Source organism: Schistocerca gregaria, chromosome 7, assembly GCF_023897955.1.
Source record: "Schistocerca gregaria isolate iqSchGreg1 chromosome 7, iqSchGreg1.2, whole genome shotgun sequence".
In the NCBI taxonomy this organism is placed as follows: Eukaryota; Metazoa; Arthropoda; class Insecta; order Orthoptera; family Acrididae; genus Schistocerca; species Schistocerca gregaria.
The window spans coordinates 475,761,376-475,775,274 of NC_064926.1; the positions used below are offsets into that span (position 1 = coordinate 475,761,376).

At 49.3% G+C, this 13,899-nt stretch overlaps 1 pseudogene; it reads right to left on the reverse strand.

Annotated features, from left to right (window-relative positions):
- Positions 1-2,399: 2,399 nt before the first annotated feature.
- Positions 2,400-13,634, reverse strand: LOC126282440 (putative uncharacterized protein DDB_G0271606; annotated as a pseudogene).
- Between the last annotated feature and the right edge of the window lie 265 nt (positions 13,635-13,899).

Genomic DNA, 13,899 nt, shown 5'->3' on the forward strand with positions numbered 1-13,899 from the left:
AGAGGACGTACAAAAAGCTTTTTGTTTGCAGACAAAATACTGGTAAGAAATGGGAATAATCTGATATAACTACGTTACCCTTAGAGGTTTGACACAATGGTTAATACACTCCTGGAAATGGAAAAAAGAACACATTGACACCGGTGTGTCAGACACACCATACTTGATCCGGACACTGCGAGAGGGCTGTACAAGCAATGATCACATGCACGGCACAGCAGACACACCAGGAACCGCGGTGTTGGTATCGAATGGCGCTAGCTGCGCAGCATTTGTGCACCGCCGCCGTCAGTGTCAGCCAGTTTGCCGTGGCATACGGAGCTCCATCGCAGTCTTTAACACTGGTAGCATGCCGCGACAGCGTGGACGTGAACCGTATGTGCAGTTGACGGACTTTGAGCGAGGGCGTATAGTGGGCATGCAGGAGGCCGGTGGACGTACCGCCGAATTGCTCAACACGTGGGGCGTGAGGTCTCCACAGTACATCGATGTTGTCGCCAGTGGTCGGCGGAAGGTGCACGTGCCCGTCGACCTGGGACCGGACCGCAGCGACGCACGGATGCACGCCAAGACCGTAGGATCCTACGCAGTGCCGTAGGGGACCGCACCGCCACTTCTCAGAAAATTAGGGACACTGTTGCTCCTGGGGTATCGGCGAGGACCATTCGCAACCGTCTCCATGAAGCTGGGCTACGGTCCCGCACACCGTTAGGCCGTCTTCCGCTCACACCCCAACATCGTGCATCCCTTCTCGAGTGGTGTCGCGACAGGCGTGAATGGAGGGACGAATGGAGACGTGTCGTCTTCAGCGATGAGAGTCGCTTCTGCCTTGGTGCCAATGATGGTCGTATGCGTGTTTGGCGCCGTGCAGGTGAGCGCCACAATCAGGACTGCATACGACCGAGGCACACAGGGCCAACACCCGGCATCATGGTGTGGGGAGCGATCTCCTACACTGACCGTACACCTCTGGTGATCGTCGAGGGGATACTGAATAGTGCACGGTACATCCAAACCGTCATCGAACCCATCGTTCTACCACTCCTAGACCGGCAAGGGAACTTGCTGTTCCAACAGGACAACGCACGTCCGCATGTATCCCGCGCTACCCAACGTGCTCTAGAAGGTGTAAGTCAACTACCCTGGCCAGCAAGATCTCCGCATTTGTCCCCCATTGAGCATGTTTGGGACTGGATGAAGCGTCGTCTCACGCGGTCTGCGCGTCCAGCACGAACGCTGGTCCAACTGAGGCGCCAGGTGGAAATGGCATGGCAAGGCGCTCCACAGGACTACATCCAGCATCTCTACGATCGTCTCCATGGGAGAATAGCAGCCTGCATTGCTGCGAAAGGTGGATATACACTGTACTAGTGCCGACATTGTGCATGCTCTGTTGCCTGTGTCTATGTGCCTGTGGTTCTGTCAGTGTGATCATGTGATGTATCTGACCCCCAGGAATGTGTCAATAAAGTTTCCCCTTCCTGGGACAATGAATTCACGGCTTTCTTATTTCAATTTCCAGGAGTGTATATGCGTCGCGTTTGGCCGTAATTTTTTGTACAGCAGACAGAAGCTAAAGAAAGGAACATATCTCAGCGCAAACATAACTAGAAACATCTTATGCATTTTTGCTTTTGCACTGTATGTAAGCGTAAATAATTATACTACACTTTGTTTTATCCGAAATCCCGGCAATATTTAAATAGTTTTTGTGGGAGTTAAATGATCTAGTATTAACAGACGTAGCTTAATGATGTGCTTTCATCCTGTTTTGATCATCTGCTTTTCTTCGAATACTATGCTCGTTATGAAATTGCACCTATAAGTAGAACGTGCTATTTGTCGTTGATAAAAGTGTCTTTCTTCATTTGAGTGTTCTTAGGAAAATTGCAGTCTGCTTAAAACATGTGTATACGTACTTCATGCGCTTCTCAAAACTCAACTAGTACGCAAATATTTGATCAACTGAAGGAATTTCTTAAACCAATTCGTGAATCTTATAACGTCATTTCATTTCAGAAAATCTTGTTGGTACAGCACACTTCCCAATGTCGCCATCTTACCTCACCAAACGTCAAGCTTCAGTAAAAGCTGCGTCTTTGCCAGTCGAGTAATGTATGTATGTGATCATAACAGAGCTATAGCAATGAAGCACATAATCACTGGCTAGCAAAGATTACAGTAAACGTAAAACATCGATAATAAACAGTCATTCTAGCTGTCAAAATAATTTCACGAAGGAAATTCTGTAGAAATAGAATTTACCTGACTTTTAACAATCTAGCAACATGTAGACAATCGACAGTTTATTCACTGACTATTCCAACTAGACGTAAGTATATACGTTAAGTGACATTTACAACTATTAAAAATGAAAGAAGACTCACCAACTGTAACATCTAGAGATTTACTTGGGAATGGAGCTGTAGCTGAAACAAGTTTGTAGTAAATAACAAAGAATACTAATTAAAATATTTGCATTTGACTTGGAATTATTCATTATAAAAAGTCATATTATGAAACATACTACGCTGCGGGCCCAGCCGAAAAGAAAACCTGGAACATTCTTTAAATAAATTACGTAGTTTCTTATTTTTCCAGTGATGAAGTGGAAAAAGATGATGTAATTATGCGATATCAGAATACGTTCGGTGTTTTGGGTACTAAGGAGTATTACACAAAAAGAGACATTGGCTTTTGATTATTCTGACAAATGTGAGATTTGGCTCTTGCAACGAGACCATCAGACCCGTTAATCACTGGTTTTGATTCAGTTATGTTGCAGAGGGATCTGTCGGGGGTGCCAGGCTAGGCCCTTTCCTTGCGACGGCTCTTAGTTTTCGAGAAAATCAATGTTAAAGATATACGCCTACACTTTTACACCTTTAACGTTAATCATATTTCAACCAAGCGAGCTCAACAGAGCGGTTAAGGTTCGCGGCTACCACGCAGACGGTAGAGGTTCAGCATTCACTTCCTGAGTACGGGCTTGGCGACCCCGGGGTCCTGAGCTGGGGACTGGTCTGCGCCGCCAGTGTCCTGTCACCGTAACCCCCGGACATGCTTCAGCGACCACCGTACGGCGCGGCGGTGAAATGTTGTGTGCTGCGGGGAATAGTAATCTTGGCTTGACCGCCTCGATTGCGAGGAAGGCCAACCTCTATAAAAACCCCTCAATCTTTCGGTGTGCTCCGCGCCTAGAAGATGCATGGCTGTTGGGGTGGAACAGTCGCAAGCGGGCAACCTCTGGGGCACCTGCCGCACCCCAGTTGTATAAGGCTTACTCAGGCACGCGGGGCTCTGTCTGAGCGGACTTTTAGTTCCCTAGCTGCTCGTGGGACCGCAATGGACCCTTCGACCTCTACATTTCCCCCTACCAGTGGCTTGGGTGGGCCGCTGGTAGGAAAACACACCCCATCGAAAAAGCGGCTACGCGCTGCGAGTTCTCCAGCGCCTGGTGTTGCTAGAGATTTAACAGAATGTAGTAACGGAGCACATGCTGATAATCAGAATGTGTTTTTGATTATTAAAAGGAAGGAGGGTAGCTTTGAGAGGGTTTCTCCCTTTTACATCCACAAGGGTCTTGAGGGAATTGCAGGAACATTGAAATCTGTAAAGCGACTGCGCAATGGGACTCTGTTAGTTGAGACTTCTAGTTCCCGTCAAGTCGCTGCCCTTCGGAAAGCAAATTGTCTAGGAGAGTACGCTGTCGAGACCGAGCTCCACTCCACTTTGAATTATAGTAAGGGTGTTGTGACGTGTAGGGACTTGGTGGATATCCCCATAGACGTGCTAAAATCTGAGTGGGCTGACGAAGGTATTGTTGACGTGCAGCACATTATGAAACTAGTCAATGGGGACCTCGTCAAATCTGACTCGTTTATTCTCACATTCAGTTGCCCGAGACTCCCGGAGCATGTTAAAGCGGGGTTCTTACGTTTGCCAGTACGGCCATATTTCCCCAACCCCATGCGCTGTTTTAAATGTCAGCGCTTTGGGCATACTACGTTGGGGTGCAATGGGATAGCCACTTGTGGTAAATGTGGTCAGCCTGCCCATGACGGAGCCGATTGTTCATCGCCTGTGAAGTGCGTGAATTGCTCTGGGAGTCACCCTGTCTGGAGCCGGATCTGCCCCATCTATCTCGAAGAACGGAAGGTACAGGAGATTAAAACATCTAAGCGCATCCCCTATGGTGAGGCCAAGAAGCTCTTTAAGGCCATGCAACCTCCTGTGTTTTCAACATCTTTCGCTTCCGCTCTCAAAAAACCGGTACAACTGGCCACTGTTGCTACGCAAACGGAGGTTACTAGTGTTAGCACTAAAACCTGCGCTTGCCAGTGCACTTGTGCTGCTGCGGTTGTTTTGCAATCTGCGGCTCTCCCCGCTACATCGGACAAGGCCGTGGTTGCTGACATTGAGGTACTTCCAGCCTCCCCCCATATGGCGCCTTCTGCCCAGGCGAGTCAACCTCCAACTGTTGACAAGGCTCTGCATTCCAAGCCCCCCAAGACAAAGCCTCAGAAGATGAAGGTTCTGCCACCTGAGGAGACTAGTCAGCGTCGGTCCGATGACGAGGCCATCGTACTGTCTGACATCTCCCGTGGGTCGTCATCGGAGCTTATGGACATTGATGTCGACCGGGGGCGATCTTCTCGCCCCAGGAATAAATCTCCGGCCAGTACGGTCTCTCCTCCAAAGCACAGAGGCAGGGTGAAAGTTCAGCCACCCTGATCACTGGCTCCCATATTACAGTGGAACCTGAATGGGTTCAAGACGCATGTGGCCGAATTACAACTCCTTATACGAGAGTGCCCCTTGTGCTTATGTCTCCAAGAGACACATTTTCGGGCCACTGATTCTCCTTCTTTACGCGGCTATACCGTATATCGAAAAGATGATCTGACGGGGCAAAGGGAAAAGGGTGGTGTTGCGGTTTTTGTCCGTGACATGCACCCCTCATCTGAGCTCCCTCTCGTCACCGACTTGCAAGCAGTTGCAGTTGACATTCTTGTGGGTCGGAGGCTCACAGTCTGTTCAGTTTATTTACCACCTCCGGATGCGATAGACTCTGAGGCTCTCACGGACCTTAGTAGCCAACTCCCCCGCCCATTTCTTCTTCTGGGGGACTTCAACGCTCATAATGTCTTACGGGGCTCTCCGACTACTTGCCCCAGGGGTCGCATTCTGGAAAGCGTCATGATGTCTGAAGAACTGTGCCTCCTCAACTCTGGTGCTCCCACTCATTTCTGTACTGCTTCCGGATCGTCATCGGCTATTGACCTTTCCTTTTGCTCTCCAGCACTCGCGGATTCTGCTCTGTGGGAGGCTGCAGCTGACCTCCATTCTAGTGACCACTCCCCCCTCTGGACTCGCCTCCTGGATGAGGCTGTGGCATTACCAGTGCCGCCCCAGTGGCACCTTTGCAGAGTTGACTGGACACTTTTCAGCCAACTGGCTGTTTTGGAACACCGTGCCAGCGTCCACGAATGGGTAGACCATGTTGCAGCCGTGATCTCACATGCTGCTGAATTGTCAATCCCACGGTCATCCGGTCATCCCAAGAGGCGTCCTGTCCCTTGGTGGACCACTGAGTGCCACTCAGCCATCCGCGCCCGCCGTGCAGCACTGCGCCGCTTCAAGTGCCGTCCCTCAGCTGACAATCTTGCGGCCTTTCGGGTGGCAAGGGCCAGAGCGCGGCGAGTGATTAAAGAGAGCAAACGACGGTCATGGCAATCGTTCTTAAATTCCATCTCTCGCTCCACTAGTTCTACGAAAGTATGGGAAGCCATCAGGAGGATTTCCGGGAAACTCAGCCAGCTCCCTGTCACGGCATTGCTGCATCAGGGATGTCTCCTCACGGCGCCGAGAGACATTGCCCAGACACTGGCCATGCATTTTGCGGAATCTACCGCCACTATTAACTGTGATCCAGATTTCTGTCGCTACCGCACTGCCATCGAAAGGGGTCACTTGGACTTCCGGTCTCTAAATTCTGAACCCTATAACTGCCCCTTCACAATGTGGGAACTGGATTCTGCGCTGTCTGTGGCTCATGATACTGCGCCTGGTCATGATCAAATCCGGTACAGCATGCTGCGGCACCTGTTGCTGCCATCCAAGGAAGTTCTCCTGAACTGTTTCAATATGATATGGTTATCCGGCACGTACCCTGACTCGTGGAGGGAGGCAATTTTGATTCCCCTCCTCAAACCAGGGAAGGACCGAACGCATCCCAGTAGTTATCGGAGTATTGCCTTGACGAGCTGTATTGGGAAGACGTTGGAACGCATGGTCAACCGCCGCCTGGTTTGGCTGCTCGAGACCAGGCAGCTCCTTAGCCCCTCTCAGTGTGGCTTTCGGAGATGTCGTTCCACTATAGACAACTTGACCCTGCTTGAGGCCGCCATCCAGCAGGCCTTTCTACGTAACCAGCTTCTTTGACATTAATAAGGCGTATGACACTACTTGGCGCCGCCTTATCCTCAATCAACTCCATGAGTGGGGCTTTTGTGGCCGTCTCCCCATCTTCATTCGGTCCTTTCTTTCTCACCGCCTCTTTCGGTATCGGGTTGGTAATGTGCTATCGGATCTGTACGTGCAGGAGAATGGTGTTCCTCAGGGCAGCGTTTTAAGTGTCACCCTCTTTGCCGTTGCTATTAACAGTATCACGTCCACTATCCGGAGTCCTGCCCAATGCTCCTTGTTTGTGGACGATTTTGCTGTTTTCTGTTCTTCCTCCAGTCTTGTCAGTGCTAGTCGGCAGTAACAGCTTACGATAAAGCGCTTAGAGGCATGGACTGCAAAGACGGGTTTTACCTTTTCTGCAGACAAATCTGTGTGTGTTCATTTTAATCGTTCTCGGCGTCCTTTTACCTCCCCTGAATTGCGTCTGAGAGACACCGTTCTTCCTTTTAGAGACACTGTGAGGTTCCTGGGCCTCACTTTTGATTCCAAGTTGTCGTGGTTGCCTCACCTTAAAGACCTCAAGGTGCGGGCCCTGAAGGCACTGAATATTTTGAAGTGTCTGAGCCATCGGTCCTGGGGAGCAGATCGGGCGCGTCTGCTGCAGTTTTATAGGGCTTTCGTCCGATCGCGTCTTGACTATGCTTGCACCGTGTGTGGGTCAGCAAGGCCTTCGTATCTGAAGATCCTTGACGCAGTACACCATGAGGGTATCAGGCTGGCCACTGGTGCCTTCCGTACCAGTCCCATCCCCAGCCTGTGTGCTGAGGCAGGGGAACCGCCGCTCGCCATCCGGCGGAAACTCCTCATGGTGCGACGGGTGTGTCATTTCCTTGCCTGTCCTACCTCCCCTGCGTACCCTACCGTTGCCCGACCGCCTATGGAACGTCTCTTTTCCAGTCGTCCCAGGGTAACAAAACCATTTGGGATTCGTGTCAAGCATTTGCTTGAGTCCCTTGGTGTGGAGCGTGTGGCCCCCCAACGACAAGGTTTTACTCGCCTGCCTCCCTGGTTGCTCCAGAGGCCCAGCATCCTTCTAGACTTGTCGGAGAACCGGAGGAACTGCACTCCGGCGTTTGTTTTTACCTCCTTATTTTACGATATTTTAAACCAGCATCCGGACCATGTACCTGTATTCACAGATGGCTCTAAACAGGGGGACTCTGTTGGTTGTGCTGTTATTTTCCCTGATCGAGTCGTCCAGTTACGGCTTCCTGCGGCGTTTACCCTCCTCGATGCCGAATTGTTTGCAATCTTGCGGGCATTGGAGCAGATGAGATGTGTTACCAGTCTTAAGTTCCTCATCTTTACTGACTCCCTGAGTGCCCTTCAGACCATGCAACACTTGTACCCAGCGGATACGGTCGTCCAGAACATCCATGATGCCCTACTCCACCTGCAACGGCAGGGGAAGGAGGTTTCTTTCTGCTGGGTGCCGGGGCACGTGGGTATTAGGGGAAACGAACTGGCGGATGTGGCTGCCAAAGATGCATGTTCCCTCCCTCACGTTGTTGAATGTGCCGTCCCCCTCCATGCTGTAACCTCCCTTTTGCGTTTTCGTGTTATGCATCAATGGGAAGAGGAGTGGTTGGCAGTTTCTGACAATAAGCTGCGTCTGGTAAAGGCCACTACGCGACCATGGCGTACGTCCTACCAGTCATACAGGCGGGATGAGGTTCTCCTCACTCGCCTCCGCATTGGACACAGTCCCTTCACGCATGGTTTTTTACTCCGGCGGGAGGACCCCCCAATCTGCAGTGCTTGTGGCGTCCAGATTACTGTCCGCCACATTTTACTTGACTGTCTTTTATTCTCTGACCAGAGGGCGGTGGTTTCCTTGCCACCGGATTTGCCCTCTATTTTGCAAGACGACGCAGCGACTGTGGTTAAGGTCTTACGGTTTTGTGTCCTGTCCAATCTGTTGCCTCGGATTTTAGGGAGAAGGTTTTAATGTGCTGCTGGGTGACTGGCTCACCCAGGTTTTAGGTAAGAGGTCAGCCAGTCACGATTACCTCCTTGTTTCCCTTCGGTATCTGTTCTCTTTTCCTTGTGTTTCCTTTCCTTTTTTAGTGTGTTTCTTCTCCTCTTGTTTTGCCTCTGTATGTGCGCATTTGGAACTGCGTCAGGCCTGTGTCTTTTAGCCGTTCTCCTTTTTCGGCGTCCGTCTTCGTCCCTTCGCCGCTTGTGTTCCTGTTTCTATGTGTTTGGGCGCTGATGACCACGCTGTTTAGCGCCCGTAAACCTCAAACACCACATCTGTACTTCTGTTTTCAATTTCATCGTATAGAATATCAGTAAATACAGGGTGTTTCAAAAAGGACTTTACAACTTTAAAAAAGTCATAAATTTATTGCAAGAAGATATAGAGCTGGATACATTGTTATTGTGTAGGGAGACACATTGTTTTTTTACCTTAAACTAAAGATGTTGTATGTGGCTTCCGTTGGTTATCCTGCACGCATCCCATCGGAAGTCAATTTCTTCCCAACTAGCTGAGGCATTGCAGCTGTACCGTGCCCAGTGGCGGCCCTAGGAAATCGATGAGGATGACCAAGAACAAAGTGTTTACTTCATGCAAGATGGCGCACCACCCCACTACCTGGCTGACGACCGCGATTTTCTCAGTGACCTCTTTCCAGGTCAATGGGTTGGCCGTAATACGCAAACTGCATGGGCCCCACGATCCCCAGACCTGACACCATTCAATTTTCGTTTATGGGGTTTCATGAAGGATGTCGTGTTTGTACCACCTGTGCCGGCTTCTCTACCAGACCTTAGAGCAAGAATTTACGCCACCACGTTGGGAAAACGTTGTCTCACTCGCTCTACGACGTCGTGAGATGTGCTTGGACGACCTGATTATTTGCTCTGAGCAACTGGAAGTCACCCGTTGGGATTTTTTGTGATCTATCAAAGGCTTTTGATTGTGTAAATCATGGAGTACTTCTAGATAAGCTCAAGTACTGCGGTATGAATGGGACAGTGCTCAAATGGTTTAAATCATACCTAACTGGAAGAGTGAAGAAAGTTGGAATAAGCAGTTCAAATAGTATGCAAAAAAACTGGTGATTCCTCAAACTGGGGAACCATCAAGAATGGGGTGCCGCAAGGTTCGGTCTTGGGTCCTCTGCTGTTCTTAATCTATATTAATGACTTGCCATTGTGTATTCACGAAGATGCAAAGCTGGTACTTTTTGCCGATGATAAACGTTCAGCTATCACACCCAACAGACAAGAATTAACTGGTGAAATTGTACACGATGTTTTTTCAGAAAATCATTAAGTGGTTCTCTGAAAATGAGCTCTCATTAAACTTTGACAAAACACAGTATATACGGTTGCACACAGTAAATGGAATGACACCATTGATAGATATTGACTTCGATCAGAAATCGGTAGCTAATGTAGAATATTCAAAATTTCTATGTGTATGCATTGATGAGGGGTTTAAATGGAAAAAACACACTGAGGATCTGCTGAAACGTTTGAGTTCAGCTACTTATGCTATTAGGGTCATTGCAAATTTTGGCGATATACATCTGAGTACATTAGCTTACCATGCCTATTTTCATTCTCTGCTTTCCTATGGCGGCATATTTTGGGGTAACTCATCATTGAGTAAAAGTGTTCACTGCACAAAAGGGTGTAATATGAATAATTGCTGGAGCTCATCCAAGATCATACTGGAGACACTTACTTAAAGAGTTAGAGATCTTCACTGTAGCCTCACTATATATATATATATATATATATATATATATATATATATATATATATATATATATATATACACTTATGAAATTTGTTGTTAAGAATCCGAACGAATTCAAAAGTAATAGCAGTGTACATGGCTACAACACTAGGAGAAAGGACGATCTTCACTACTAAAGGCTAAATCTAACTTTGGCCCAGAAGGGGGTAAATTATGCTGCCACGAACGTCTTTGGTCACTTACCTAATAGCATCAAAAGTCTGACAGATAGCCATATAGGATTTAAAAGGAAATTAAAAGAATTTCTTAATGGCAACTCCTTCTACTCATTAGATTAATTTTTGGATATAATAAGTGGGTAATTTCCCCAACCCTCACAAAAAAAATTAAAAATATTGTCACGTAATATTTTGTATAGACACCTTTTATTAACCTGACGCGTTCCACATCATTACGAAGTGTCGGATTCATGATTTATGGAACAAGTACTAATCTAATCTAATCTATGCCTTGTCTTACCTAGCACCCTATTTCTACTAAACATTTATGCCACTTATAAATTGTACGCCTACTAGAAGGATCTTCAGCGTACTTGGTACGGCAATGAGGCTGAACTGTTCGAACTTCGATTCTTCAAACCAAAACACACAGCTGGCACACTCTGGTCCAGTGAAGGCAGACATCTTTAACGGTACTGCCACTACCGCTCCTCACCGTGCGATTCGGCATTAGAAAACTTTGCTAGACAAAACTTGATGTATTTCCCTACAGATAGACAATACAGTCACCTCTGTGGGTACTATAAATTAATTTACATGAATTTTCAATATTGTAAAGTCATTTTTAAACACCCTGTGGTGTAAGTCATGCAAAATTATTCGTAAATAGTCCATGTGGACGATCCGGGATCGATTCGCGGTGGTGCCAAGAATTCCTTCTTCGTGGGAGGATTGATACGGCGTGGACTCAGTCTCGTGGTGCCGATTAAGGAGATACTTTAATGAGAAGTAGCGGTTCCACAGTGTGGAAAGTCTGCGAAACGGTGAAGAGAGCGAGTTTACCACATGCCCCTCCATACCGAATCCACATGACGCCGCAAGGCAGAGGATGACACGGTGGCAGGTCGACGTTTTTTGGACGTCCGTGTCCTGGAACAGGATCTCCTTAGGTGCTGCAGGTGGTTGAATTATGTCGTAGAGATGTGACAGAGTGCTGGAAATTCGGTATGACACCAGAGGCTATGTCACTGTCTCTGACTGTAGAACATTGGTAGCAATGTTCATTTTTCTAGACAGTGCATAATTAAGCTGATTTCTCCTTTGCTTATCAGCATCAAGCATCCGTTTCAATACACTGCTAAGGGTGTAGCTACTGTCTCTGTTAATGCTGTCGTTACACTTTCCTGATTTTTTAATAGCAGTGAGATCGCTGGTTGCTCCAGTTGGTTGTGAATGTAAGCGAAGGTAACAAATTTTCCCTGAGTACAGAGAAATGATACACAATTTTTCCAATTGCCGTCGCCACAAAATTTCTGCTTCGGCTTCTTCTTCTGCTTCGGCTTCTTCTTCTGCTTCGGCTTCTTCTTCTGCTTCGGCTTCTTCTTCTGCTTCGGCTTCTTCTTCTGCTTCGGCTTCTTCTTCTGCTTCGGCTTCTTCTTCTGCTTCGGCTTCTTCTTCTGCTTCGGCTCCTTCTTCTGCTTCGGCTCCTTCTTCTGCTTCGGCTTCTTCTTCTTCTGTTTCGGCTTCTTCTTCTGCTTCGGCTTCTTCTTCTGCTTCGGCTTCTTCTTCTGCTTCGGCTTCTTCTTCTGCTTCGGCTTCTTCTTCTGCTTCGGCTTCTTCTTCTTCTTGTTTCTGCTTCTTCTTCTTCTTGTTTCTGCTTCTTCTTCTTCTTGTTTCTGCTTCTTCTTCTTCTTGTTTCTGCTTCTTCTTCTTCTTGTTTCTGCTTCTTCTTCTTCTTGTTTCTACTTCTTCTGCTTCTTCATGCTTCTTGCTCCTGCTGCTGCAGCTTCTTGTTGCTGCTGCAGCTTCTTGCTGCTGCTGCTGCAGCTTCTTGCTGCTGCTGCAGCAGCTTCTTGCTGCTGCTGCTGCTGCAGCTTCTTGCTGCTGCTGCTGCTGCAGCTTCTTGCTGCTGCTGCTGCAGCTTCTTGCTGCTGCTGCTGCAGCTTCTTGCTGCTGCTGCTGCTGCAGCTTCTTGCTGCTGCTGCTGCTGCAGCTTCTTGCTGCTGCTGCTGCAGCAGCTTCTTGCTGCTGCTGCTGCTGCTGCTGCTTCTTGCTGCTGCTGCTGCTGCTGCTGCTTCTTGCTGCTGCTGCTGCTGCTGCTGCTTCTTGCTGCTGCTGCTGCTGCAGCTTCTTGCTGCTGCTGCTGCTGCTGCAGCTTCTTGCTGCTGCTGCTGCTGCTGCTGCAGCTTCTTGCTGCTGCTGCTGCTGCTGCTGCTGCAGCTTCTTGCTGCTGCTGCTGCTGCTGCTGCTGCTGCTGCAGCTTCTTGCTGCTGCTGCTGCTGCTGCTGCTGCTGCTGCTGCAGCTTCTTGCTGCTGCTGCTGCTGCTGCTGCTGCTGCTGCTGCAGCTTCTTGCTGCTGCTGCTGCTGCTGCTGCTGCTGCTGCTGCTGCTGCAGCTTCTTGCTGCTGCTGCTGCTGCTGCTGCTGCAGCTTCTTGCTGCTGCTGCTGCTGCTGCTGCTGCAGCTTCTTGCTGCTGCTGCTGCTGCTGCAGCTTCTTGCTGCTGCTGCTGCTGCTGCTGCTGCTGCAGCTTCTTGCTGCTGCTGCTGCTGCTGCTGCTGCTGCTGCAGCTTCTTGCTGCTGCAGCTTCTTGCTGCTGCTGCTGCTGCTGCTGCTGCTTCTTGCTGCTGCTGCTGCTGCTGCTGCAGCTTCTTGCTGCTGCTGCTGCTGCTGCTGCAGCTTCTTGCTGCTGCTGCTGCTGCTGCTGCTGCTGCAGCTTCTTGCTGCTGCAGCTTCTTGCTGCTGCTGCTGCTGCTGCTGCTGCAGCTTCTTGCTGCTGCTGCTGCTGCTGCTGCTGCAGCTTCTTGCTGCTGCTGCTGCTGCTGCTGCTGCAGCTTCTTGCTGCTGCTGCTGCTGCTGCTGCTGCAGCTTCTTGCTGCTGCTGCTGCTGCTGCTGCTGCTGCAGCTTCTTGCTGCTGCTGCTGCTGCTGCTGCTGCTGCAGCTTCTTGCTGCTGCTGCTGCTGCTGCTGCTGCTGCAGCTTCTTGCTGCTGCTGCTGCTGCTGCTGCTGCTGCAGCTTCTTGCTGCTGCTGCTGCTGCTGCTGCTGCTGCAGCTTCTTGCTGCTGCTGCTGCTGCTGCAGCTTCTTGCTGCTGCTGCTGCTGCTGCAGCTTCTTGCTGCTGCTGCTGCTGCTGCAGCTTCTTGCTGCTGCTGCTGCTGCAGCTTCTTGCTGCTGCTGCTGCTGCTGCTGCTGCTTCTTGCTGCTTCTTGCTGCTGCTGCTGCTGCTTGCTGCTTCTTGCTGCTGCTGCTTCTTGCTGCTGCTGCTTCTTGCTGCTGCTTCTTTCTTCTCAGGCAGGAGAAAACCACGAAACACCAATTTACCCGAGGCAACATGTAAGATGCAAAAATTGCAGAGCATTAAGATGTAAATAAGCGGTGTGCATTCAGTCTTACATGTAAGAGCACCTACGTGATTATAGTGAGCTCAGCGAATATTACAGGAAGGTTAAACAGTTACCTGTTGTTAGGTGATTGTGGGGAATTGCCTCGTTGAGCAGCAGTATCG